This window comes from Hemiscyllium ocellatum (genome assembly GCF_020745735.1).
Source record: "Hemiscyllium ocellatum isolate sHemOce1 chromosome 27 unlocalized genomic scaffold, sHemOce1.pat.X.cur. SUPER_27_unloc_38, whole genome shotgun sequence".
NCBI lineage: Eukaryota > Metazoa > Chordata > Chondrichthyes > Orectolobiformes > Hemiscylliidae > Hemiscyllium > Hemiscyllium ocellatum.
Genome location: NW_026867507.1, coordinates 161,054 through 188,173, shown reverse-complemented (window position 1 = coordinate 188,173; position 27,120 = coordinate 161,054). Strand labels below are relative to the sequence as shown.

The 27,120-nt window shown below is 44.9% G+C and overlaps 1 long non-coding RNA gene across 1 annotated transcript; it reads right to left on the bottom strand.

Annotated features, from left to right (window-relative positions):
• Positions 1-10,803: 10,803 nt before the first annotated feature.
• LOC132808229 (uncharacterized) lies at positions 10,804-13,841 on the bottom strand. The gene is made up of 2 exons (XR_009642053.1): positions 13,745-13,841; positions 10,804-13,107 (listed from the first exon to the last, which is right to left on the bottom strand). It is a non-coding gene; the product is annotated as an uncharacterized LOC132808229 (long non-coding RNA).
• Between the last annotated feature and the right edge of the window lie 13,279 nt (positions 13,842-27,120).

Here is a 27,120-nt window from a genome sequence, read left to right as displayed (position 1 = left end):
ATCCCACAATGACACCCAGTTTTGTTATGATCTTTAATTCTGAAGAGACATTTGAATACCCAGTGATTAACTGAGAGAACTCTTCGTTAATTTTTCACATTTTGAAACAAATAAAAATTACCAATTAACTGGATTAAGTTAGCAGAATGGGATGTATAGCCTTAATTGTAAATCTATGTTTCTTTACATCCCTGCAAGAGTTCCCACGAATATCTACATGAATCTTGATAGTTCATTCACTTTCTGGGAATAGTCCAAGGCATGCAACATCTCTCTAGGATTCCAAATATTCCTGGTAATTGTATGTGAGGAAAGTTCTGCCACCCTGGCAACCCACAATAGGCCCACAATTGGCCAAACTGTACCAAAACACCCAGAATGCCTCAGCAGGGACCAAGCAGGCTGACAAGTGAAACTAGGCAGGACTCGCAGACAAGGGAATACCTGTACACTTCAAGCACCCACTAACAATGACAGAGCACCACCGCTATCCCAAAGCCCCGAGGGCAGCTTCACAACCCAGCAACACCAAAGCCACACAAAGGACAGGTCAGACAGAGAGGCACCAGCAAGAGCACTACTCCCAGGACAGGATAATGGAAGCAACTCACCACTTCAGAGGAGACATTAGCACCTCCCTGCAAAGAGAAATGATCCATCGATACTGTCAGAATGTTGCTTTGTGTAGAGAATTAGGACATTCCTCTGATAACTGTTTTCCAATTAACATCATTGTAACCATATTACTCGATTTCCAGCAGCAACATTCCATTGCCATACAGAGAACTGGCTGTGGGGTCACTTTACTACCTAAAGCCAACCTGTCCCTACAATGTGCCCCTGCCCCGAACCCCGCCACCCTACTCCCACTAACTCTGACCACCATTACGGATGACCACGACTGTTTAGACCTTGTCCAGCAGGTCGTCACCCCGCACCTTGACCGCTCTGAAACACCTCTAGACAACCCTGACCTCATACTCGATACAGATGGCTCCTCCTTCAGGCCCTCAGACCACTGCACACCGGCAGGGTATGCCATCTGCACTCCTTTCTCAGTCCTAGAGTTAGCTGCACTGCCAGATGGGGCACATCTGCACAAGCTGTGGTGCTGTTTGTGCTCATTCGGGCTTGTGTCATTGCTAAAGGACACACAGCAAACATTGATCCTGACTCCAGATATGCCTTCGGAGTCATTCACGATTTCGGCACATTCTGGAAACAGGCAGACTTCATCATTTCAGCAGGGAGGCCACTACAACACTCTGCATTGATATCTAACCTCCTGGTAGCAGTCCTGTTACCCTCAGCCCTAGTAATTATCAAATGCCGTGCCCATACCTCTGCCACTGACCCGGTCACCCTCCGGAATGCCTCAGCTGACACAGCAGCCCGGAAGTCGCACTGCACCCCACCATCTACATCCTGCAGGATCCCAGAATAGCGAAGACCCCAGTATTCCCTGAGCCCATGGAGGCAGTGCGAGCTACTCAAGAAACTTCTCCACAGCAGGGAAAGGACAGTTGGGCCCACAGTGGGGCCACACAATCTCCTTCGCTTAACCTGCTAATACACCCTGATGGCCACATCATTTGTCCAAGAGCACACACTGGCCCTAGCAGCCCACGGCATTGACCACACTGGCAAGAAGGCATGATGCATACTGATTCAGTCCTGGTATGCACCAGGATTCACTGCTGCTGCCCAAGCCCTGCTATCACAGTGCCTCATCTGCCTGCAGAACAATGCAGGAAGCCAGTTGCCAAGTATGACCATCTGCCAGTTCCTGAAGGACCGTTCAGCCTCTTACAGGTTAACTTCACACACATGCCCCAAAAACAGGGTTACAAGTACATCCTGGTCATCATAGACTTGTTCTCCTAATGGGTGGAAGCATTTCCCACAAGAAAAGGACAATGCACACACGGTAGTACAATGCCTCCTAAAGGATGTCATTCCCAGATTTGGAGTTCCTGGTAGCATAGAGATTGACAGGGGGACTAACTTCACTGCTAGGCTCACGACTAGCATTAGCGAGGCACTAGGGATACCATGGCGACACTACACCCCCTACCAACCTCAGTCATCAGGAATGGTCGAGCGGATGAATAGCACCCTTAAAACCACACTGACCAAGATCACCCAGGACACAGGACTGACCAGGCCAGACGCCTTGCCACTTGCCCTGTATACTATACCTGTGCAGGCAAACCACATGACTGGGCTCACCCGTTTTGAGATGCTTATGGGGTGACCTATGCCCACCAATACCAGGCCTCCTAAACTCTCCACAGATACTGACACAAGAGACCCTGCAGTGTGTCCAGGCCCTTAGCAGGAGCATTAGTGTTACGCATGATCAGGTCAGGGCTGCATTGCCCACATCCCAATCAGTGCCCATTCATCCGTTCCAACTCAGGGACTACATCATGATAACATCACTCGAAAAGGACTCCCTCTTCCCGAGTTGGAAAGGCCCGTACCTCATCCTGCTGACAACCTGGACAGCTGTGAAACTGGAAGGACGGCTCAAATGGACATATGCCACCCGCTGCAAGAGGGCTCCACAACCCAATGAACACGGACCAGAGAGAGAAGAAGACACTACTCCACCCACCGAGGATGGATCCAGCTGCTCGCCTCAGCATCAGCACCCTCGGCCTGACCATCACACTGTGACTTGCTGGTAAACAGGGACAAAGCGCGAGATATTTAATAATCCGGCGTGACTTGTGGGCTAACACCTTCCTGAGAATGGCCCATCAGTATGCCCAGAGATTCAACCAGACCCACTGTTGGGTCTGCACTAGGGTCCCTGTCCACTCTCATGGGGGCATTCCCTTAGCCCCAATCCCTTTCAACATCTCTGACAAGGCGGAATGGTGGCTGGAATCAGACAGGTCCCTGGAGGTTACCACACTCTAAACAGCACTGCAACGACCAAATATGGAGACAAGAGCCCAGCCTGCTGGAGGTCTGCTGGTTACCACCTGGACAAATTGAAAGAGTGGTTTTACCCGGCCTACAACCCCTCCCATGAGCCCCCAGCCCTGACCATTGCTGACACCAGCCCACACGGGCCACCTGCGGGATCCATCTGTTTGAAACACACACAGCCACCCAGATGGGAGGCTGGCTGCAGCTAGTGCATTGACTCCCTGCTCCTAACTCCCACACACGCTGATCTGCTGCAGATGGCAGCATTTTAAACTGACAGGATCACCCAGAATACCACCTTCCTCACCAGCTGGACAGGGACCCAGACACTCCATCTCCGAACTTACAATGGCACCTATTTTAACTGTGCCCACAAAGCCTACCCCTGGTTGCTGTTATCCTGGACTGGGAGCTGCTATGTCAGGTAGGCGGTATCATTCATCTATCACTCCCAGTCCCCTCCCTTCCTAAAGCCCATGACATGCAGCAGATAAGCCCTTGCTGCCCTTGAAGTAGCCCTCTACCTGATGGCACTGCACCGCCACACACCCCCCATCCCCAATATCTTGCACACCTCTATCAAGTCATGTCTCATTCTTCTTCACTCCAGTGAGAAAAGCCTTGGCTGCCTCAACCCTCCAGCCCAGGCAGCATGCAAGTCAGTCTCCTCTGCACCTTTTCTGAGTTTCCACATCTTTCCAATAATGAGGCGACCAGAATGGAACACATTATTCCAAGTGTGGTCTCACCAGGATTCTATGGAGCTGCAACATAACCTTGCACCTCTTAAACTCAATATCTCGCTAATGAAAGCAAACACAACATACACCTTCTTAACAACCCTATCAACTTGGGTGGCAATTTTGAGGGATTTGTGGACATGGGTCCATACATCCCTCTGTTCCTCCATACTGCCAAGAATTCTGCCTTTAACTCTGTATTCTGCATTCAAATTTGACCTTTCACAGTGAATGACTTCACACTTTTCCAGGTTGATCTCCATCTGCCACTTATCAGCCCAGTTATGCATCTTGTCAATGTCTCATTGCAACCTACAACAGCCCTGCACACAATCCACAACTCTACCAACTGAACGTGGTACACGTGGCAATAAATCAAATTAAATCAAATCAAAATGCTCTCACAAACAGCCCTCAGTGGGAATCTGACTCCTGGCCAGCACTTTATTTCTCATATAGATTCAGTATACTTGCATCTGTCCTTATGGCAGATCAAGAGACAATTAAATGTGTCAAGTTGAGGAAACACAGCCTGTCACACAGATCTGGACCAACATTTTCCAGCGTCTATCCGCTTATCCGGATTGACTTGCTTTCCCTCCAGCTCCTGCAAACCAACAGTTAAACCCCAGGGAGAGAAAAAAATGGAAAAGGAAGGGGAGGGTGAGAAAACAGAGCATTGTGCTCACAGATGTTGGACAGAAGAAGGCTGGGATAAAGCTTATTCTTCATTCAGAAAAAGAGCAGCATGGGGGGCGGGGCTCTGATTGGCAGGAGGACCAATCTCCTTCCGGTCCTCCAGGGTTGACCAAAGGTCGAATCCCCGTCCATCAAAACAATGAGAGGCGGGGCCTTATGTCGATCTCACACATGCGCACCAGCACCTCCATTACTGCATGCATCCGCACTGCCGGCAGATAGTAATTTCTGGACCGCATAGGATTGTGGGAGCTACAGCCGCCATTAACGTGGTGAAATCCAGTGTTCCTTATGCTTTCTTAACGTCCTATTGATGTGTTGGTGAAGTATATGTCAAGAGCCAATCTTTAATCGAGTTTCGATTTATGCACTGAGTTAAACACTACAAGTGTTTAATTCTAAACTCTGTTTCCAATTCAGTGTCAGTATATCACTTTCTCTGTCCTCAAGTAAGGACCGAAACAGTGCCCTCCATCTATCTCTCTTTTCTAGTGTTTTCTTTAGGTTGCAGATTCAAACCCTCTGTTTCGATCATTTATTAAACATTACTCGTGGTACATGGGCATCACTGGCTAGCCAGCATTTAGTTCCCCTTGAAAAGATGGTGGTGGCCTACCTTCTTCAACTGCTGTGGTCCACACACTGTACAGTGACCCACAATGCCTTTAGGGAGGTAAATTCCAGGACATGGACCCAGCAACACTGAAGGAACAGCAATAGGTTTCCAAGTCAAGATGGTGAGTGGCTAGGAAGTTATTTGCAAAAGGTTGTGTTCCCAAGTATGTGTTGTTCTGGTCCTTCTAGATGGGGTTAAACATTACACAATACCAGATTAGAGTCCAACAGGTATATGTTGAAGCACTAGCTTTTGGAGCGCTGCTCCTTCATCAGGTGGTTGTGGAGTATGAAGGAGAAGCACACATAAAGCTAGTGCTTCCAAATAAACCTGTTGGACTATAAACTGGTGTTGTGAGATTTTCAACTTTGTACACCTCAGTCCAACACCGGCATCTCCAAATCACTTCTAGATAGAGATGGTTGTTGATTTGGAAGACATTTTCCAAGGATCTTTGGTGAATTTCTGTGGTGCATCTTGTAGATAGTGGATACTATTGCTTCTGAACAGTGGGGCAGAGGGAGTGGATGTATGTGGATATGGTGCCAATCAAGCAGGCTACTTTCTCATGGAGTCATAGAGATGTACAGCATGAAAACAGACCCTTCGGTCCAACTCGTTCATGCTGACCAGATATCCCAACCTAATCTCATCCCACCTGCCTGCACCAGCCCAAATCCCTCCAAATCTTTCCTATTCATATACCCTTCCAGATGACTTTTAAAATGTTGCAATTGTACTAGCTTCCAACACTTCCAATGGTAGCACATTCCAACCACGCATTACCCTGCGAGTGAAAAAGTTGCCCTTTAGGTCTCTTTTATATCTTTTCCCTCTTACCGTAAACCTCTGCCCTCATTCTGAACTTGCCCATCCCAGGGAAAAGATCTTGTCTATTCGCCCTATCCATGCCCCTCATGATTTTATCAAGCTCTATAATGTTCACCCCTCAGCCTCAAATGCCCCAGGAATACACTCAGAGTCTATTCAACCTCTCCCTATAGCTCAAATCCTCCAACCCTGGCAATATCCTTGTCAACCTTTTCTGAACCCTTTCAAGTTTCACAACATCCTTCCGATAGGAAGGAGACCAGAACTGCACGCAATATTCCAAAAGCGGCCTAAACAGTGACGTGTTCAACCAACCTAACAGTATTAAAAAACTTGGCTTCAGCTAACACATACTTCAGTTTCCTAGATTTGTGTATTGGCATATTTGCTTCCTATTTGTCAAATGCAAGCTGCAGTTCAACTGATCGACCTTCCTTAGCAATCTAAACTGGTGTATCGCTGGCTCCTTTTTACTGCTATAAAAGTTATACTTGTCCAAAATTCCCCATAGCATATCCTTCCCCTTCACATTTGCTGCTCTTATTTCCAAATTTCCCAAAAAATATTTATCCATTTTTGTGGCATTGTAACTAAACTGAACATACTGTCCCAGATAAGCAGCAATATTTAAACAAGGCAAAAATGCTCTTGTCCCAGTGTTCTGGTTATATTTCAATACTTCAAAACTATGTCTCTTATTAAACAGTACAAACAGCGTACTATCATTTGACTCATGCGAATAACTTTTAATCTCAGTTTAAATTTTAGTTTTCACTCGTTTTCTTTCCCATAACTCATTTAAATTGCCTGTATATCTTTAGCACGTAGAGTACGTAATGCTGTCTATTGTAGTTTTATGGAAATTTGATAAAAGCTGCAATTGGTTTGATTCCTAGGTTATTTAAAGATCAGAAGCAACAAACATCTAATGGCCTTAGCATTCCACTCAACACCATTCCCTCAGTCTCAACCCAATTCTTCCCAATTGCACTTTTTCTTATTTTTGAACCAAATTCTTAGTTTGATTTCCCATGGAGCTAGGGTAGTCTTACACCCAATAAAAGCAAAAGTAAATGCTTTTGCTGGGTTCAAACCTTAACATGGAATGATAGATTGTGACCACTAGGGGCTGTGTAAGCAATTAAAGTGTGAGATACTCAGTACAGGTTTCAAAACTGAATTTCATCAATTGAATGTCCGGTTTACAGATTAAAACTCAATGTCCAATGCCTTGAGCTGCTACTAGTAGCTCTGGAACATCTTTCATAAATTGCTAATTCAACTTTTCTAAAATAGTTCAAAAAAATCTTCACTTGATCTATGAAGTTTCTAATCTTCATTTATTCTAAGTGGATTGCAGAGTTGTTTTTTTTCCCAGTTCAGTGAGACCCATTTCCATTAGAATCCAGCATTGAGAAATTCAACGTCACATCTTTCTAATTATTAGATATTATTTTTAAAAGTAATAAAATCCTATGCTGTTTTCATCCCTTAAATCAAATCAATGGATAATTGAAATTGCTATTTACACAGAAAACAACTAACCAATAATTAACAAGAGGCAGATTGCTCGGCAGAGACTCCATTTATAATTCACCATATCTCCAGCATACATCTATAGTAATCTTGTTAAAATGAATTGTTTTAAACTCTCAGTTTATAGTCAGCAATGTGCATTGATGTAATCCTGGATGGTATCAAGTTTTTTGAATGTTGTTGAAGCTGCACCCATCCAAACTGGTGGGAGAGTATTCCATTACACTGCTGACTTGTGCCTTGTCGAAGATAAACAGGTTTTGGGAGTCAGGAGTGGACTTACTCACTGCAGTATTCCTGACCTCTGACCTGCTCTTCTAGCCACTATATATATGTGGCTAGTCGAGTTGCGTTTCTGGTAAATAGTAAACCCCAAGGATGTTGATAGTGGGGTACTTAGTGACTGTAATACTGTTGAATATCACGGGGCAGTGGTCAAACTCTCTTTTGTGGATGAGTCATTGCTCGGCATTTGCATGGCACATGTTACTTGCCACTCACCAACCCATTGGATATTATTAAGATCTTGTCACATTTCAAACTGAACTCCTTCAATTTGGGAGGAGTTGTAAATCGTGCTGAACATTGTGCAATTATTGGCAAACATCTTCACTTCTGATGATGGAGGAAGGTCATTGATGAAGATGGTTGGGCCAAGGACACTACCCTCTGAACTCCTGCAGAGACGTCCTGGAGCTGAGATGACTGACCTCCAATACCCATAGCCATCTTTCTATGTGCTGGGTATGACTTAATTATTAAGTCACACAAACAATATTTCAAAACTAATTGAAGGAATAGGTATGAGACACCCCTCTTCTGGGTGTTTCTAGATCCAAGTGTTGACTTTCATCAACTTTTTTGATCTTGGCAGTTTCCTTTCTCTCCAACATTTGTTTCATGTCAGCAAGTTGAATTCTTCATTTTCAGGAAAACGTTTTACAAGGTAACATTCTTAATATCTGTGTAACATTCCATGGGAAAATTGTTTGTAGTCTGCCAGTTGAAGAGAATTTCTGAAAATATTTGACAAATGCACAGCTTCCACAAGACCCAGTGTTCCCAAAGTTGGAGTACATTTAACAGCCCCTTAATATTTTCCAGGATTCCCAGGATCAGGGATATGTGCCACTTTTACCCACCACAAATCTCCTGAAATTGGGTACACTAAAAACCCAGCAGGAAGATCATCAGTAAAAAGGTCTGGTTTTGGTAATAGAGTTATAGACTTATAGAGTCACTCTGCACGGAAACAGACCCTTCGGTTCAACTCATCCATGCTGACCAGATATCCCAATCTGAGCCAGTCCCAAGTTCCAGGATTTGGTCCATATCCCTTTAAAAGGTGACTGGAGGAATATTTTGGTTTTAAATGTTGTAATTGTACCCACCTGCACTACTTTCTCTGGCAGATTGTTTCACACACACACCACCCTGTGCAGGAAAAAGTTGCACCTTTGTAAATTTTTCCCCCTCTCACCTTCAACTTATACCCTCTAGCTCTGGACTCCCCATCCCTGGGAAAAGGACCTTGGCAATTTGCCATATCCTTGCCCCTCATGATTTTATAAACCTCTATAAGGTCACCCCTCCAACTCCGATGCTCAGGGTAAAAATGCCCCAGCATCTTCCTATAAGTCAAAACCTCCAGTCCTGGCAACATCCCTGTAAATCTTTTCTGCAGCCTCTCAAGTTTAACAGGGTCGTTCCAAATGAATGGTGACCAGACTGCCATGCCGTGTCCTAAAAGTAATCATCCCAATGTCCTGTACAGCCACAACAGGACGTCCCAACGCCTCTCCTCAATGCTGTGATCAACGAAAGCAAGCATTTTCTTCACAATCCTGTCTTCCTCCAACTCCACTTTCAAGGAATTATGTGCTGCATTCCTGGGACTATTTGTTTAGCAGCTGATACATTCACTGTATCAATCTGCCCTGCTTAGTCTTCTCCAATTTTGTTCCATTTGCCCACACAGGTGGGTCTTGTTGACTTTGTTCTGAGCAGTGTGGATGCTTTCTCCCTTCCATTAACACCTGTATGATACCTCAATCGCTTCTTCACCATCATTACCAATCTCTGCCTTTGGCTCTAGGTACTCTCACCATGTTACCCTCGCTCTTACTCTCCCCTCTGGCAAGGACATAAAAACGAGCATTTTCCAGCACCATTCAGTTCTGAACAAGAGTGAAATCAGACTTTGGACATGAACTGTTTCTCATTCCATGCATGTTTCCTGATGTGAAGACTTCTCCCCCCACCCAGCCCACACAAAGATAGAAATGTCAGGACCTATTTCTCCAAATGTTATCTTTGATCTGCTCATGACACATTCCTTGGATTTGGAGTGTTCTGATGTAGTGTTTAATAGGAATCCATCAAAATTAACATCCAGTCTTGTCTGAGAGCAGAACCAACTCAACTGACCGAACAAGCTGCACAACTCTTCTGTCGGATCTGTAGACGCGACATCCTCTCTCTCTCGTTAACACAACAGGATTAGAAAGGCTTGGAGTACTATTCTCTCTGAACACGATTCCTAATCTACTGTTATTCCAGACTTATATGCGTAACATCTAAACCTAAATAGTTAAAGCTCCTCAGCCTGATCTCCCACAAACAACAGAATGGTTTCAGCACAGAAGGAACGTGCTCAAATGGAATGTCTGTTCTTAAATTCCATGTTAAGGTTATTATTGCATTAATCTGTTATAAATGGTGTCTGTTTCAGAAAGGCACAGAGAGACATGCTTTTGTGGAACCCAACGGGAGTTTTCTGATCACAGAATCATACAGTACAGAAAAGGCCCTGTGGCCCATCAAGTGTGTACCACCAATATATTATCACTTACACAAGAGTCATAGAGCTGTACAGCAAGGAATCAGACTCATTGGTGTTTAAAACTAGAGGACATAGGTTTAAGGTGGGGGGGAAGGAGGGAAAAGAGAGAGAAGGGGATCTAAGTGGCAACCTTTTCACACAGAAGGTGGTGCACGTACAGAATGAGTTACCAGAGGGAGTGGTGGGACTGGTACAATTACAACATTTCAAAGGCATCTGGATGGAGAGGTGAGTTCAGAGAGATATGGGTCAATTGCACGCAAATGGGATGAGATTAATTTCAGATATCTGGCCATCATGGCCACGTTGGATGGAAAGGTCAGTTTCTGTGCTGTCCAGCTCTATAGTGGGGTCATAACCCGTGTCCACATTCTGTCCTCTACCTTGCCACTCGTTGTGAGGCTCAGAGCCTGGGAATATCGTTGGGTCACCCAGACCCTGACAATTTCCACATAGCTCTGGGCATTTCTCACAAACACCACTCGGATTGTCAGCCGCCGTCAGAAACTTTAGTTTTCCTTTTTATCCATCCTTCAGCACTGGGCAAGAATTCTCTGTTCCCGTTGTGGGATCGTGTTCAAATAGCGACCAAAATCAGCAACTGGTGAAAACAGCCTCTTTATTCAGCAACCACAAGTTGTACAAGTTTGAGGTGGTGATGGAAACCCGAAATACCATCCTTACAGCAGCCTCTTTACACACAGTTCTTATAGAGATTAACACTCCATCACTATGGTGTCCCATTGTTTTATCTATTGTACACAAACGCTGGCTGCTACTCCCGATGGGATTGAGATTGTCTGTGTGATCTGCTTGCAGAACTAAGAGGTGACAGTCCTTTTGTCTTTTAAGTCAGCAAATGTTAGTAAAATTACTCGGCCTGTGTGCTCTAAATAAGTTAGCCATTGTACCTGCACTGAATAAAAGAATAAACGGAATTAAACTGTTTACTGCAGCTGGGTTGGGAGACTTGTTTAGTATTTGCCAGTGAGAGTTTCATTCATTCCTGCAATTTCATGGAAGCGCAGTCTCGATAGTCAGCTTCTTAAAGGGGACAGTGGCTGCGAGTCAGGGAAACTGATGTATTTATGTATTGATGTATTTATTCAGGTCCTGATAGATGGTTGGCAAGGGCTGATTAATATCGTATTCTTTCATGGTGATAAGATGGCAGGGAGGTATTGTTCTGAAAACATGTTGACAGTTATTGAGAGGTAGCATTTGATGCAGAAATAGGCCTAAACACTGCTTGTAGCAAGAGCTGGTAAGGGATGAAGGTGTGAAAAAGCAGTAATGAGTGTTTTAGCTTATTCTATTTTGTAATAGTAAAATATACTACAAAACTGTGAGTGAGTGAGTGAGTGAATGAATGAATGAAGCAAGCTATGTTACAGGAAAGAGTTATGGGTGAATGAAATGGGAATGCAATATTATTAGATACAGGGCTCCTGTGAGCAAGTTAGAAAAGACTTATGAATGACTTAATAGAAAGAGTTTGAGAGTGGGTTAGTAAAGAGACCTACAATACAATATCTCACACCACGTCATCGTCCTGCCAGCCTTGTGGGGTCGGAGAAACCGGAGCCAATCTTTACACAGGGCAGGTTTCTTCAGCGTCAAACATGACAGATATACACCTCCTGACTTCAGTCCATGTTCCATATCAGTAAGTGTGTCTTAACAGTTGCTCAACTCACCAGGCAATGTATGCCCTCTTGAATATTAATACAAGTAACACCCACAAAGCATCCAAACGTTTGCTACTCAGTGTGACTGGATTGGTGTCTGACCAGATGGTATGACTGACTGAATCCCTTCCCGCACTTGTAGATAGGCTGGTGTCTCCGCAGGGAAGACCAATCAATGAACCCCTTCCCACACACTGAGCAGGCGAATGGTCTCTCCCCGGTGTGGACCTGTTGGTGACTCTGCAGGTTGGAGGACTGAATGAATGCCTTCCCGCCAATGGAGCATGTAAACGGCCTCTCCCCGGTGTGGACCCGTGGTGTCTCTGCAGAGAAGATGAATCATTGAAGCCCTCCCCGCACATGGAGCAGGTGAATAGTCTCTCCCCGGTGACACTGCAGGGTGGATGAAGCGCTGAAAGTGCTTACCACACACAGAGGTGAACGGCCTCTCCCTGGTGTGGACCCGCTGGTGGGTAACCAGGGTGCATAACTGAACGAACGCCTTCCATCAGACAGAGCAGGTGTACGGCCTCTCCCTTGTGTGGACCCACTGGTGACTCTGGAAGTTGGAAGACCGGTTGAATGCTTTCCCACATACACAGCAGGTGAAAGGCCTCTCCCTAGAGTGGACCCGCTGGTGACTATGCAGAGTGGATAACTGAACGAACGCCTTCCTACACACGTTGCATGTGAAAGGCCTTGTCCTCCCGTCTGGACCCGCTGGGGGGTCACCAGGGCAGATGAATGGGTGAACCCCTTCCCACACACTGAGCAGGTGAATGGCCTCTCCCCAGTGTGATGGTGGCGATGGCTTTCGCAAACTCTGGAAGTTGAATTCCTTCCCGCAGTCCCCACATTTCCACTGTTTCTCCATCACGTGGGAATCCCCACCGCCCTCTAGTGTCAACAACCAGTTGAAGGACCACTCACAAATAGAACGTGTTCTATGTCTTGCTGCTGCGAATGAGGTGTTGCTATTTCAGTCTTTGTACCCGCTTAAAGCTCTTCCTACAGTCAGTTCACTGGTACACGCTCACTGAGGTCTGTGTACTTCGGTCTCACTGAAGTTTGAAACCTTTCAAAGCAGGCAGGACAGAAGACAAATAAAATATCCAGTGAGATTCAAAAGGCTGATAACATTCCTGTGCCAGTGAATCGATTGGCTCGATCAGATCTTGTTTTGAGATTACTGGCTGCAATTCCATCCGTTCTCATATCCTGCAAAATGGAGATTACAGAAGACATCACTGTCTACACAGGATAGAAACTCCAAACAGACAGTTTTGGTTCCTGTGGAACATTCTTTCTGCTCTCCCTCCCCCCAGAATTTGAATCTAAATACCACAGTCTCCCTCCATCCTCACTAGGTATTATTGCCCCATGTTCCAAATTCTCCATAAATGCTGAAAAATGTTGACTGATGGATCTATGCTCGCCTCTTCCTGCCCTGGACACAGCTTGTCACAGATTGAACTATGAGTGAGCCATTCAGCTCCTGGGATTTGCTCTGCTGTTCCATAAAATCAGGTCTGTGCTACTTTGGCCTTCACTCCATTTCCTGCTGTTCTCCGTAACCTTTCATATCCCTGTCATTTAAAATTCTCTTCAATTAAGCCTTGAATATATTCCATGAGCCAGTCTCCATTACTATCTGTGAGGGAGCATTCCACAGACTAACAAGAAAGGAATACATTCCTAATTTCTCCCTGAAATGGGAGACCACTTCCAGGCAGGTGGAGACTAGTTAGTTTAGAATCATGTTCAGCATGGACTGGATGGAATAAAGAGTCAGAAACGGAGCAGTTTAACCCCAGAATGGAAAGGGGGGGGTGAAAAAAGGAAGTGCCGTACTCACAGATGGTGGACAGAGAAAGGAAGTTGCAGTCCGAGGTGAAGCTCAACCTTCAATCGGGGGGAGGGGGGGGTGAAGAGAGGAGTCGCATCAGCTTCAGAAGCTCATGGTCAAACTTCCGCAGTCAGTCAATACGGCGGCTCTGATTGGCCGGCGGAACAATCGCCTTTCAGCTACCCAGGCATTCCAATTGGCTCACAATTGACCTGTGTGATGTCATGACATGTGGCCAATAGGAGAGAACCGTCTTGGAATACGAGATTGTCATCGGCCGGCTCCTTCCGGACGTCCCGCCCCGTATATGGACGTCACAATGCGGAAGTAGCCCGATCAGTTTCAGACTGATACCCCCAACTCTGAGCAACATCTGGGAGCAAAGCAATATCTCCCCCTTTCTATTCCTCATCCTGGGAGGGAGAGAGAAGAGGGAAAGCACTGTACACTTATACCAATTGGCGGCGGAGAGTGTAGAATGCAAGCGAAGGGGTTTCGGATTCGCTCTCTCAGATCCTCATGGCATTTATCAGAACTGGAACGTGAAAAGGGTCAGAGATTTGTCCAGTGTTATTAAATTGTTAAATATTCAACGTGCTTTTCGTGGTTTTCTCACATTTGATTATAATTAATTGTTGTAATTATGTGTTGTAGCTATGTCATATATTTCCAATTATGCTGTTATTGAAGGGGAAGGTAAGTGAGCATTGGACAGAGTGATACAGATGTCCAGCATGGGAACAGACCCCTCAGTCTAACTCGTTCATGCTGACCAGTTAATCTGGATAAATCTCGTTCCATTTACCAAAACTTGGCCTATATCCCTGTAAACCTTTCTTAATTCATTCACCCATCCAGATGCCTTTTAAATATTGTAATTGTAGCAGTCTCCACCACTTTCTCTGCAGATCATTCCATACGTACAAAGAGAGTCCATTCATCGGTCTAACAATGGCAGGGAAGAAACTCTTTCTGAACCTGTTGGTGCATGTGTTTCCAGATTCTGTATCTTCTGCCTGACCAAAGAGGTTGTGAGAGAGCATTAGGGGGTTGGAGGAGAATTTGATGATTTTGGCAGCATTTCTGCAGCAAAGAGAAGTGTAGGTGGAGACCATGGATGGTAGGTTGTCTTCCATGATGGTCTGCGATGTGCATAAAACCTTCTGTAGTATCTTACCATTCTGAGCAAAGCAGTAGCTGGACTAGGTCATTACACATCCAGATAGAACACTTTCTATAGTGCATCTGTAAAAGTTGGTGAGGGTCATTATTGATATGCCAAATTTCATAAGCCTCCTGAGGAAGGAGTGTTGTTGTGCTATCCTGACTGAGATTACCCCATCATTTTTCCAGATGGTGAGAACACTCAAACAACACACCGTGGAGTTTGCATTGCTGACAGAAAGCAGTTTGTGTTCAGCAGCAGCTTAGTCACTCACACACTAGGTGCTGTGAGATTAAAAGTACAAACAGCCATGAGGAACCAGAGGTTTTTCCAACCGACATTCAAACTGATCAGTCTCAACCTTGAAGTCTCAAACGAAATCTAGAAGTTCACTTAGTCAAAAGCTAATGGAGGCATCCTCATAAAATTACCAGATATTCTTGGAATCCTGAGAAGAATTCAAGTGAATCCTAGAAAGATATTGCATGTCTTGGACTATTCCCAAAAAGTGAATGAACTATCAAGATTCTATAAAGATTTGTGGGAACTATGGCAGGGAAGGAAAGAAAACTAGATTTACAATTTAATGCCATACACACTATTCTGCGATGTTATTCCTGTTGATTAGGTTTTCACATTTTTAAACAAAAAAAAAGAGCTGTTCTTCCAATTAATGACTGGGTTTTCAACTTCTCTTCAAAGTTAATAGTTTTTTTCTTCAAACTGAATGATTGTAACAAAACTGCATCTCATTGTTGAATTTTGAATCTGTAGGATGTGCTTAGTAAAGTTTGAATGAACAATATTTCAAAGTGAATTTTATCATTTTAAGTACCAAGACATTCTGGAGAGGAAAGACTTGTCCTTGTGTGTTTTGCAACACCTAATCAAGGTCAGTTCAATAAAAGAAGCAGACAGATTGATGCTCAAGTTGAGAGCTGGGGCAAAACAGCTGAAATAATGCAGGCAGTAGCACAGCAATTAGGGTTAGAAAGTTAGCCAAAAATACAAAAACAGGGAGGAAAGTTTCTTCAGCTTTCTTTTAAAAAGTTAACAAAATAAGTGTTGGTTCAATAGAAAATGAGTCTGGGGATTCAATAATGGAGGATAAAGAGATGGCAGATGAATTAAAAAAGAGCTTGAATCTGTTTTCACTAGAAAGGATACAAGTAACACCCTGGAACTAGCTGTAAATCAGGAATTGAAAGGGAGGAAGGAACTGAAGAAAATTACAATTACCAGGGAAGTAGTACTGAGTAAGCTGTTGGAACTACGGTTTGACAACTTCCGGGTACCTGAAGGATTTCATCTAAGACTCTTAAAGAAACACTAACCAGTGAAATAGTTAATGCATTGGTTTTAATTTTCCACAACGTCATTAGTTTCAGGGAAGATTTCTTTAAATTGTGGAAACTCTTTTTTTTCAAAAAGGGAGACAGAGAATGGGAAACTGCAGACCATTTACCTTAACATATTGTAGTGGTTCTGTTCGCCGAGCTGGAAGTTTTTGTTGCAAACGTTTCGTCCCCTGGCTAGGAGACATCATCAGTGCTGTGGAGCCTCCTGCGAAGCGCTTCTTTGATGTTTCTTCCGGCATTTATAGTGGTACCACTATAAATGCCGGAAGAAACATCAAAGAAGCGCTTCGCAGGAGGCTCCACAGCACTGATGATGTCTCCTAGCCAGGGGACGAAACATTTGCAACAAAAACTTCCAGCTCGGCGAACAGAACCACTACAACAAGCACCCGAGCTACAAATCTTCGCACAAACTTTGAACCTTAACATATGTCATAGGGAAAATGTCGAAAACTATAATTAAAGATGTTATGACAGGGCACTTGTACAAGTTCAAGGTAATCAGGCAGTGTGAATGTATTTTTGTCAATTGGAAATAATGTTGTAATAATGTTTTGAAGAACTGCCTCTTCCCAATGCGACTGAGCTAATGAGTCTCCGGTGCCAACAGAAAATGGTATCCCTTTCTCCAGTCCCCACATTTCCATGACTTCTCCGCAGTTGTGGTGTCCTTTTGGATCTTTGTTTCTGATGAGCAAGTGAAACTGTGATCACACTCAGGAAACATGCACAGTTACTCTCTGCTGCGAATAGTGTAACGTTTAGTGTAACCCCAGAGTTGGAGGGAGAAGCTGAATACACTGAGGATATTTTCCCTGGAGCATTGGAGGCTGAGGGGTGACCATGTCGACATTCATAAGGGGCATGGATAGGGTGAGTCCAAAACTAGTGCGGCATATGTTTGAAGTGAGAGGGGAATTTTAAAATTCTTCTGGTTGGGTGCATGAATAGAAAGGATTTAGAGGGATATGGGCCACATGCAGGAAAATTGGACTAGATTAATTTAGGATACGTGTTTGGCACAGACAAGTTGGACCGAAGGGTCTGTTTCCGTGCTGTATGACTTTAATCGTCTTCTGTGAAAGCAGAAATCTGATGGTGAAGACTGGAGTTTCAGGATGTTTTGCCCTTCCTGGGAGCAGAAATGTTTGACTGAAGTGTGTTGGTGTTAATGTCTTGATGTTCCATTTTGCTCCCACCTTCCTGGGGATGTTAACCAGGTTGTTCATCAAGAAGCTGCATTACACCCTGAATTGACAAATCTTTTTTGCTGAGTGAGGCAATACTTCCTTCAGGTTACGCTGTACCAAGGATCCAGTTACAAAAGGACAACTTGGTGGTGACAAACAGTAAAGAAGGTGAGGTGGGATGGGTGGAGAGTGTGTGTGCTTTGAACTGTTTAAAAAGCAGTTCCTTTTTCTATGCTTTTTTGCTGGGGGCGGGGTTCTGAAGGTGTAACAAAGCTGGGTCACAATAAAGGTTACCTGAACTTACTACCGGTCTCAGATTCTCATCGAAAGCTTTGAGCTCCAAGAGTTTTTAGTTTTAAAGCTGCTCATTTCTTTCAGCCTGCTGCACTAAGTTTCCAATGTTGCGTATGAAATGGAGCAGTGAATGAGTAACTAGTATCTTGAGAAATTGGGAATTTTTCAGGAGTGCAGACTGAGTCATTTCATTGACATTGTAAAGTGCAATGGCAGCACCGGGAGGTGTGGGCTGTGTTCACGAGTTACAATATGGAGGAGCCGGTATTGGAGTGGGGTGGATAGAGTTAAAGATCTCACATCACCAGGTTATAGTCCAACAGGTTTATTTGGAAGCACTCACTTTTGGAGTGCAGCTCCTTCATCGGGTAGCTGTGGAGCAGGGTAATGAGGCACAGATTTCATAGCAAAAGATCACAGTGTCATGCAACTGATAGGAGATATTCGAACAAGCCTAGATTGCTGTTACCTCTTCCATCTTTTAGAATGGGTTGCAGGTTTTGGTTCATTAATATAAATCTTTTAAACCACATTCTCGAGATGACTTAAGGTGTTATAAAAAATAGGTGACATCTCAGTTCAGACAATGCTTTAAAGGTGTGAGGTTCGAGTCTATCAGTATCCCAATCTTGAATCAGACTGGTTCTATTTCCAAAGTAGGAATGTATAAAATATTACATGGATTGCCTGCCTGCAGTTTACGTGCTCTTTGAGCAAAATTGAATGTATCTGCAAGAATAATCCTGCCAATACAAATTCACCCCAAAGAGATATGTGTGTGCATTCATGAGAGAATGTGAGTGTGTGCATGTAAGATTGTGTGCGTGCAGGTAAATTGTGAGTGTGATGGAGTATAAGCCTGTGTGTGTCTGAGAGAGAGCTGTGTATGAGAGAGGTATGGATAAAAGCAAGGGCTTGCGTTTTGTGAAAACAAGGAAGGGCAGGACATGTACAGTTAATGGTAGGGTCCTGGGTAATGGAGGGTGGCGGTGGTGAGGGATCAGGTACTTTTTTAGAGAGGCTGGGACTTTTTTCACTGGAGTGAAGGAGGCTGAGGGGTGACCTCATTGAGATTTATAAAATCATGAGGAGTGGAGGTAAGGTGAATAGCAAAGGATTCTTCCTTAGCATAAAACTAGGGGGTTGTTAAAATGAGCTCGAGGCTAGGTGACATATTTCTTTAAGGTGAGGGGAGAGAGATTTAAAAGGAACCTGACGGACAATGGTTTGACAGAAGGTGGTTTGCACATGGAATAAACTTGCTGAGGAACTGGTAGATGCAGGTCCAGTTACAATGTTTAAAGACAAATGGGTGGGTACATGAATGGAAAGATTTAGAGGGATATGGGCCAAATGCAGGGAAGTGGGACTAGTTTAGTTTCGGAATCCTGCTCGGCATGGACGAGTTGTTTCTGTGTTGAATACCTCTATGAACCAGAAGTGACCTTATTGAAAACCAATAGAATTTTGAAAGGGGCTTGACAGAATAGAGCTGAAAATGTGTTGCTGGAAAAGCGCAACAGGTCAGGCAGCATCCAAGAAACAGGAAATTCGACGTTTCGGACATAAGCCCTTCCTGTTCCTTGGATGCTGCCTGACCTGCTGCGCTTTTCTAGCAAAACATTTTCAGCTCTGATCTCCAGCATCTGCAGACCTCACTTTCTCCTCGAAGAGCTTGACAGAATATATACAGATAAAATGTTCCTTTGGTGGGGGTGGGGGGGGGCGGTGTTAAGGGAGTCATCGAATTCCGAAAATGTGGAAGTAAGCCATTCAGCCCATCCATTCCACACTGGCCCTCTGAAGAACATCCCACCCATACCTACCCCCTTACTCCATATTTCCCATGGATAATCCACCCTAATTTGCACATCCCTGAGCACTATAGGTAATTTAGCACAGCCAATCCACCCTAAATTGCACCCTAATCTATAAATTACCTTCTCAAAAGTGGAATATAAATGCAGAGCTTTTCTAAGAAAAATGTCAGTCTGACTCAACATTGGGACCCAGACAGAATTCACACCAGTTATTAGAAAAACTCTGCATTTCAATGACATTCTTGAGAAGGTCATTAAAAACAAGTTCAGGGATTAACATATCACAGAGCAGAAACCCATTCTAAAAGATGGAAGATTTAATCTAAAATTGTTTAATGTATCACATTTTCATGACACTGGACTGTATTTGCTACAAATTCCGGGATCACGATCTAATTCTCCACAACCACCTGATGAGGGAGCGGCGCTCCGAAAGCTAGTGCTTCTAAATAAACCTGTTGGATTCCAATCTGGTGTTGTGTGATTTTTAACTTTGTCCATGGGAAACTCATGAGTTGTGGGACTGGTAACAGTTGTTATTTTGTGATCCTGATGAAGGGCTTTTGGCCGAAACGTCGATTTCGCTGCACTTTGGCTGCTGCCTGAACTGCTGTGCTCGTCCAGCACCACTAATCCAGAATCTGGTTTCCAGCATCTGCAGTCATTGTTTTTACCATTTTGTAATCCATTCCAAGTGATAATTATCCTCTGCGCAGACACGGGTGAACAGCCTGTTTTTCTGCATTGTGCGGGATCAGGCTAGCAGCTTTTAAATCCTTATGTTCAGCAGCAGAAGCAAACTATAGATCAGCAATCGTATTCTGAGCGGTACTTCCAGCCCTCGTTAATCCCATTGGTCAACAGAGAGAGAGGGAGAGGATGTCACATCTAAAGTTCATACAGAATAGTTGTTTCGGTTGTTCAGTCAGTTGAGTTGGTTCTGCACTCAGATGAGAACAACAATGGAACACCTTAAATTCAAGGAATTTTGATGGGCAAATCGAAACTTGAAGAGATAATGTTCTTCCATTAATAACGTTGGGTGACCCAAATTAGACATTTTTATTGATAGCTCCATAATCATATTCCTGCTGGATTATTTTCTGGGCAAACTATTTCAGATGGGAGAAATTCTGTATCCTTGGAAGGCAGTGAAATAAAAAAAAGACTGTTTAAATCATTTTAACTGTGGACCCACGAGCTCTTGTCCATTAAATCTCTTTCTTTGCAGAAATAGCCCGTGAAAATGTCCATGTCCCTTTAAAATGCAGATTGCCCCTTTAGATATGAGGCCGTTCCGTTAGATGTCGGAATATCTGTTTAAATGGAGCCGTGAGCTTTCCCAATGTAGACAGGGCTCCTCGAAACGTGGCAGTGTCCCCCCCTGCAGCTGCAGAGCGAGACAGGAGAGTTTGTTTTTGTGAATGAGCAGTTGTAGCGCGAGGTGGCTGTTGCTTGGTGACGGTGAGGCTCCCCCGGCCCCGCCCATCCCCCCGTGCAGACGTCACGCGGGGGTGAAGGCGGTTGGGAGGAGAAGTCGCTCGAGCGGGGAAGCGGCGGCCGTTAGGAAAATGGCGCCGTGCGGCCCGGGGCAGACCCCCGTCACTGGTCACCGCCGCCTTCCTGGCGCAGCTGCTGTGTCACGGCCACACCGGCCGGCTGTACAGCAGGCAGGAGCCGGTGACCATTCTGGAGGCGGATGGGGTTAAGGGCCTGTTTGGGAACTGGTCGGCCGCCTGGGTGGTGGAGTTCTACTGGTCGTGGGGCGGCCCCTGTGTCAACTATGGGGCCACCTGGAAGGTACTGGGCCCGGGAGGTGAAAGGTGAGGCAGGTTGTGGGGGGGACGGAGGGGAAGGAATGTGGGGCCTGTCCTGTCATAGTCACATTTTACACTCACTTTCCATCTGTTTTTACTGGCGCTTGTGCTGTTTACCCCTCACTGTTTTATTAATCCTTGAGCTTTTTGCCCTCAATGTTTTTTAATCCTTTGCTGTTTATCCTCACTTTTTAAAAATCCTTGTGGTGTTTACTCTTGCTATTACTTGTGCAATTCCCTAGGGTAGTGTGGAAATACTAGTGAAGGAGATTAGGCTAGTGGAAGTACTGGTGAGGTAGATTATGCACCAGCATGTATATGTTCCTCAGTCACTGAAGGGGTAGGATCCGGTTGAGAATGGTTAGTAAAACATGTCGTGTACTAAGCCTTGTTAACAAGGACATTAGTTTGTAATTTGTCAAAGTATGCTTCTCATAGAGTTGTACAGACCCTTTGGGCCAACCTGTCCATGCCAACCAGATATCCAAAATAGTGACAGTGTAATGTTGGAAAAACACAGCAGCTCAGGCAGCATCCGAGGAGCAGGAGAATCGATGTTTCGGGCATAAGCCCTTCATCAGGCGAGCGTATGCCCGAAAGGAATCAAAAGATTGCAAATGAAGTGCTTATGCCCGAAACGTCGATTCTCCTGCTCCTCGGGTGTTGCCTGGCCTGCTGTGCTTTTACAGTACTTCACTCTTGCCTCTGATTTCCAGCATCTGCAGTCCTCACTTTCTCCTAGTTGGTTTCAACATTACTGTGAAGCCTCTTCCATGGAAGCCTACCTGGAAGAAGTTCTTCTTCTCCTCTGTCTACAAAGATCTGAGTCCCTCTCTCGCTGTACCCCCCAAGTCCTCTCCTCTGCCCAGAATTTATTCAGCCATGTCCTCAAGCAATTTGACTACCACAGCCATATCTCCTTTCTCATTGCTTGGCTACAGATCCATCTGATCCCACATGGACTCCGGGTCACATTCAGACCAACCCAGTTTGGACCTGAACAGGATACCAAGTACACACTACAAAACCTTCAACGATTCTCTTCCTGAATCCTCCACTCCACAGTGTCAGCCATCTACTTTACCTGCAGTCTGTCCTGCCCAAGCTCAGAGCCTCACTTTTCCCAGAACTGCAACCCAGATTCTACATCCTCAGAAAAGATTCCTGTTGAAGGGCTTATGTCCAAAATGTCAATTCTCATGCTCCTTGGATGCTGCCTGACCTGCTGTACTGTTCCAACACTCTCAACTCTGATCTCCAGCATCTGCAGTCCTCGCTTTCTCCGAGATAGCCCAAATTAATCTAGTCCCATTTGCCAGCACTTGGCTCATATCCCTCTAAACCCTTCCTATTCATATACCCATCCAGATACAATTACAACATTTAAAAGGTATCAGCCTCCACCACTTCCTCTGGCAGCTCCTTCCATACACGCACCACACTGTGCATGGAAATGTTGCCCCTTAGGTACCTTTTACATCTTTCCGCTCTCAACCTAAACCTATGCCCTCTAGTTCTGAACTTCACCCCTACAGCGGGGAAAGCACAGAGATTGAGCAGCCATACAAAATGCCAAGACAATAAAATGTCAAGCCGTGTGGGGAAAAAAAAGTTGTGGCTCTACCCTTTTTTCTCCTCTTGGTATTTGGACACTTAAAATCTGTCAGTCACACTAGAATCGCCACAGAGCATATTGCAGGGCGCGTGTTCAGTGGTGTCACCAAAACATTGGGCATGTTCCTTGCTGTCGGCAGAAAAAGTACAAGATCTTCTTTTGATGGACCGATATTGAGCACTGGAGGACCCGAAGGTGACTTATCCTCTTGCCAATCACAGCTCCCCTACTGTCTGAAAGCAGAAGCTGGACCATGACCTTCTGAAGCTGCTGCTGTTCCACTCTCTCAGAATGAAGATTGAGCTTCAGCCCAGACTGCAACTTCCTTCCTCTGTCTAACATCTGTGAGTACAACACTCTTTTCTCACTCCTATTTCTATTTATTTTTCATTCTGGGGTTTAATTGTTGACTTGCAGCAACCAAAAGGAGAGGGAACAAATCCAGGGAAGGGGCAGACTCAGGAAATGTTGGTCCAGGTCTGTGTCTCAATTGGCAAAATAGACCGGCAGGAGGCTGGAAGAATGCAGCAAGCCAGGCAGCATCAGGAGGTGGAGAAGTTGACGTTTCAGGTGTAACCCTTGTTCCAGACTGGTGATGGGTGTAGGGGAAGATGCAGAACAAGGTTGTGCTGGGGGCAGGGTGGTGAAGTGGAGATAGTTGGAGACAGGTAGAGGGTACAACTTGGTTGATCAGTGGGTGGAAGGAATCTGGTTGGTGGCAAGGAGGAGTGGAATGGGAGGGACTGGGAAGGGAGTCGGGGATGGAAAGGGAGGTTATTTAAAATTGGAAAACACAATGTTGAGGCTTCTGGGCTGTTGGCTGCCCAGGCAGAAGATGAGGTGTTCCTTTAATTTACGGTTTGGTTCGTTGTGGCAATGCAGGAGGCCTAAGGTGGTGATGTCAGAAAGGGAGTGGGAAGGGGAATTAAAATGGGTGGTGACAGGGAGGTCCATTCAGACTCTGCGGCTTCAGCTGTGGACCATTCCTCAAATTTACATTTGGTCTCCTCGATGTAGAAAAGACCGCAATTGACAAACACGTGACGAATACAGTACCGCAATTTGAAGTGATAGCCTTTGCTGTGGGAAAAAAAAACAGAAAGGAGGTGCATTGTTTAAATGCTGACATATTGGGATGTGGAGAAGGTGAGGTCTGCAGATACTGGAGATCAGAGTTGAAAAGTGTGGTGCTGGAAAAGCACAGCAGGTCAGGCAGCATCCAAGGAGTAGGACTGTCCACATTTTGGGCATGAGCCCTTCATCAGAAATGATGTATGGATGTACAAAGGGGGCTCAGCGTCCAGTGAACGCCAGTTGTCAGAAGTTGCAGCAAGCAATGAGCAAAGCAAGTGGTATGTGAGCAAGAGGAATTGAGTTCAGAATTAGGGATGTCTTCCTGCAGTTAGGGGGTCATTGAATATATCCAAGACTGCATTCATCTGATTTTTGAACATCAAATAAGTGAACATTTATGGAGAAAGGCAAGAAAATGATTTTAAGACCGGTATAGGACAGTTACAGAGTCATACAGCACAGAAACAGACCCTTCAGACCAACTAGTCCATGCTGAATATATTCACAAACTCAACTAGTCATAGCTGCCTGTGTTTGGCCCATGCCCCTCCGAACCTTTCCTATTCATGCACTTATCCAAATGCCTTTTAAATATTGTTACTGTACCTGCACCCACCACTTCCTCTGGATATTCATTCCACACAAACCACTCTGTAAAAAAAAAATCATGCCCCTCATTACTTTTTAAACCTTTCTCCTCTCACCTTCAAAATTTGCTCTCTAATCTTGAAACCCCCACCCAAGGGAAAGGACCTCCGCCTTTCATCTCATCTATCCCCTTCATGATTTTTATAAACCTCTAAAAGGTCACTTTTCAATCTCCTGTGGTCCAGTGAAAATGAGTGTGGTGCTGGAAAAAATACAGACAGCATCCGAGCAGCAGGAAAATCTACGTTTGGGCATAAGCTCTGATGAAGGACTTATGCCCGAATCATTGATTTTCCTGCTTTTCAGATGCTGCCAGTCCTGTGCTTTTCGAGCATCACACTCTGGACTCTGATCTCCAGCATCTGCAGCCCTCACTTTCTTCCAGTGAAAACATCTCAGCCTATCCACCGAGATGGAGGTAGATTCATATCCAGTTATGATCTGTGCAATGCTGGTCCAAGCTTGAAAGACCAAATGGCCTACTCCTGCTCCCAATTCTGACAGTGTCCAGGATGTTAACAGACCACAAGACATAGGAGCAGAAATAATGCCATTCTGCCCATCAGCTCTGCTCCAACATTTAATCATGGCTGATGAGTTTCTCAAGCCCATTCTTCCACTTTCTCCCTGTAACGCTCAATCCCCTTGATACTCAAGAACCGATCTGTCGCAGTCTTAAATTTTCTCAGTGACTTGTCCTCCACAGCCTTCTGTGGCAATGAATTCCATAGATTCACCGCTCTCTGGCTGATGAAGTTTCTCCTTGCCTCTATTCTGAAAGGTTTTCCCTTTACTCGAAGGCTGTGCCATCAAGTCCTAGTCTCTCCTACCAGTGGAAACATCTTCCCAATGTCCACTCTGGCCATGCTGTTCAGTATTCTGTATGTTTCAGTTAGATCCTCCTGAGTGTGGGCCTGGTCATCGGAATGATCCAGACCCTTCAGGATGAGGTTCAGCAAAGTAAAAATGGAGAGAGAGTGAGTGGGATGGAGATTTTCAGCTTCTCAGGAATAAGATAGGAAAGAGTGTTCACTATGAATTATAATTCATTAGATAGGCCGAGGAATAGTAGATGGAGTTTGATTTAGAGAAATGTGAGGTGTTGCATTTTGGAAAGGCAAATTGGGACAGGATGTATATACTAAATGGTCAGGTCCTGGGGAGTGTTCCTGAACCAAGAGACAGGAAGTGTAGGTTCCTTTCCTTGATAGTGGAGTCACAAGTAGAGATGGTAGTGAAGAACGTGTTTGGTATGCTTTCCTTTATTGGTCAGTGGATTGAGTATAGGAGTTGGGAGGTTATGCTGAGGCAGTAGAGGAGGTCATTTTTGGAGTACTGTACACAGTTCTGGTCTCTGTACTATAGGAAAGATGTTGTGAAACTTTCGAAAGGATTTTGAAGAGAGTTACAAGGCTGTTGCCAGAGTTGGTGAGTTTGAGCTACAGGGAGAGGCTGAGTCGGCCAGGAATGTTTTCCCTGGAGCATTAAAGGCTGAGGTGACCTTAGAAATTTCTAAGGTGCATGGATAGGGTGAATAGCCAAGGTTTGTTCCCAGGGTAGGGGAGTCCAGAACAAGAGGGGCATAGGTTGAAGGTGGGCGAGGAAAGGGACCTGAAAGGCATTTTTTTTCAAGCAGAGGGTGGTGCATGTATGGAACAAACTAACAGGGGAAGTGGAGGAGGCTGGTACAATTACAACATTTAAAAGGCATCTGGCTGAGTACATGAATAGAAAGGGTTTACAGGGATGTGGTCCAAATGCTAGCAAATGAGAGGAAATTAATTTAGGATATCTGTTCGCTGTGGACGAGATGGACGGAAGGGTCTGTTTCCATGCTATATGATTCTAATCGCCTTCGGTGAAAGCAGAAATGTGGTTATGAAGAATGGACTTTTTTGCCCTTACTGGGAGCAAAAGTTACAGTAAAATCTTTCAATTGAGAGACTGCAACTGAGTACATCTGGGATCTTGGTGGGAGATGGGAATTCATTGCACTGTGGAATGCAGCCCTATCCTATCCACACATTTCTGCTGGTGGATGAGACCAGGTGTCAAGATTAGGGGGAGTAGATTTAGGACAGACATTAGGAGGAACCACTATTCCCAGAGAGTCATGAATCTATGGAATTGTTTGCCCATGGAAGCACTAGAGGCAGCTTCATTAAGTATATTGAAGACACGGTTGGATAGGTTTTGCATGGTTGGGGACTTAAGGGTAGTTGGGACAATGCAGGGACGAGGAGCTGAGACGATGGATAAATCAGCCATGATCTTAATAAATGGCGGAGCCAAATGGCCTACTCTTGCTTCTATTATTATGAAACTATAACCTTGCATTTCCCATGGTTCACCATGGCATGTTGGAACCGACGGGCAATGAGTTGAGCATCCCTGAATACTTCTA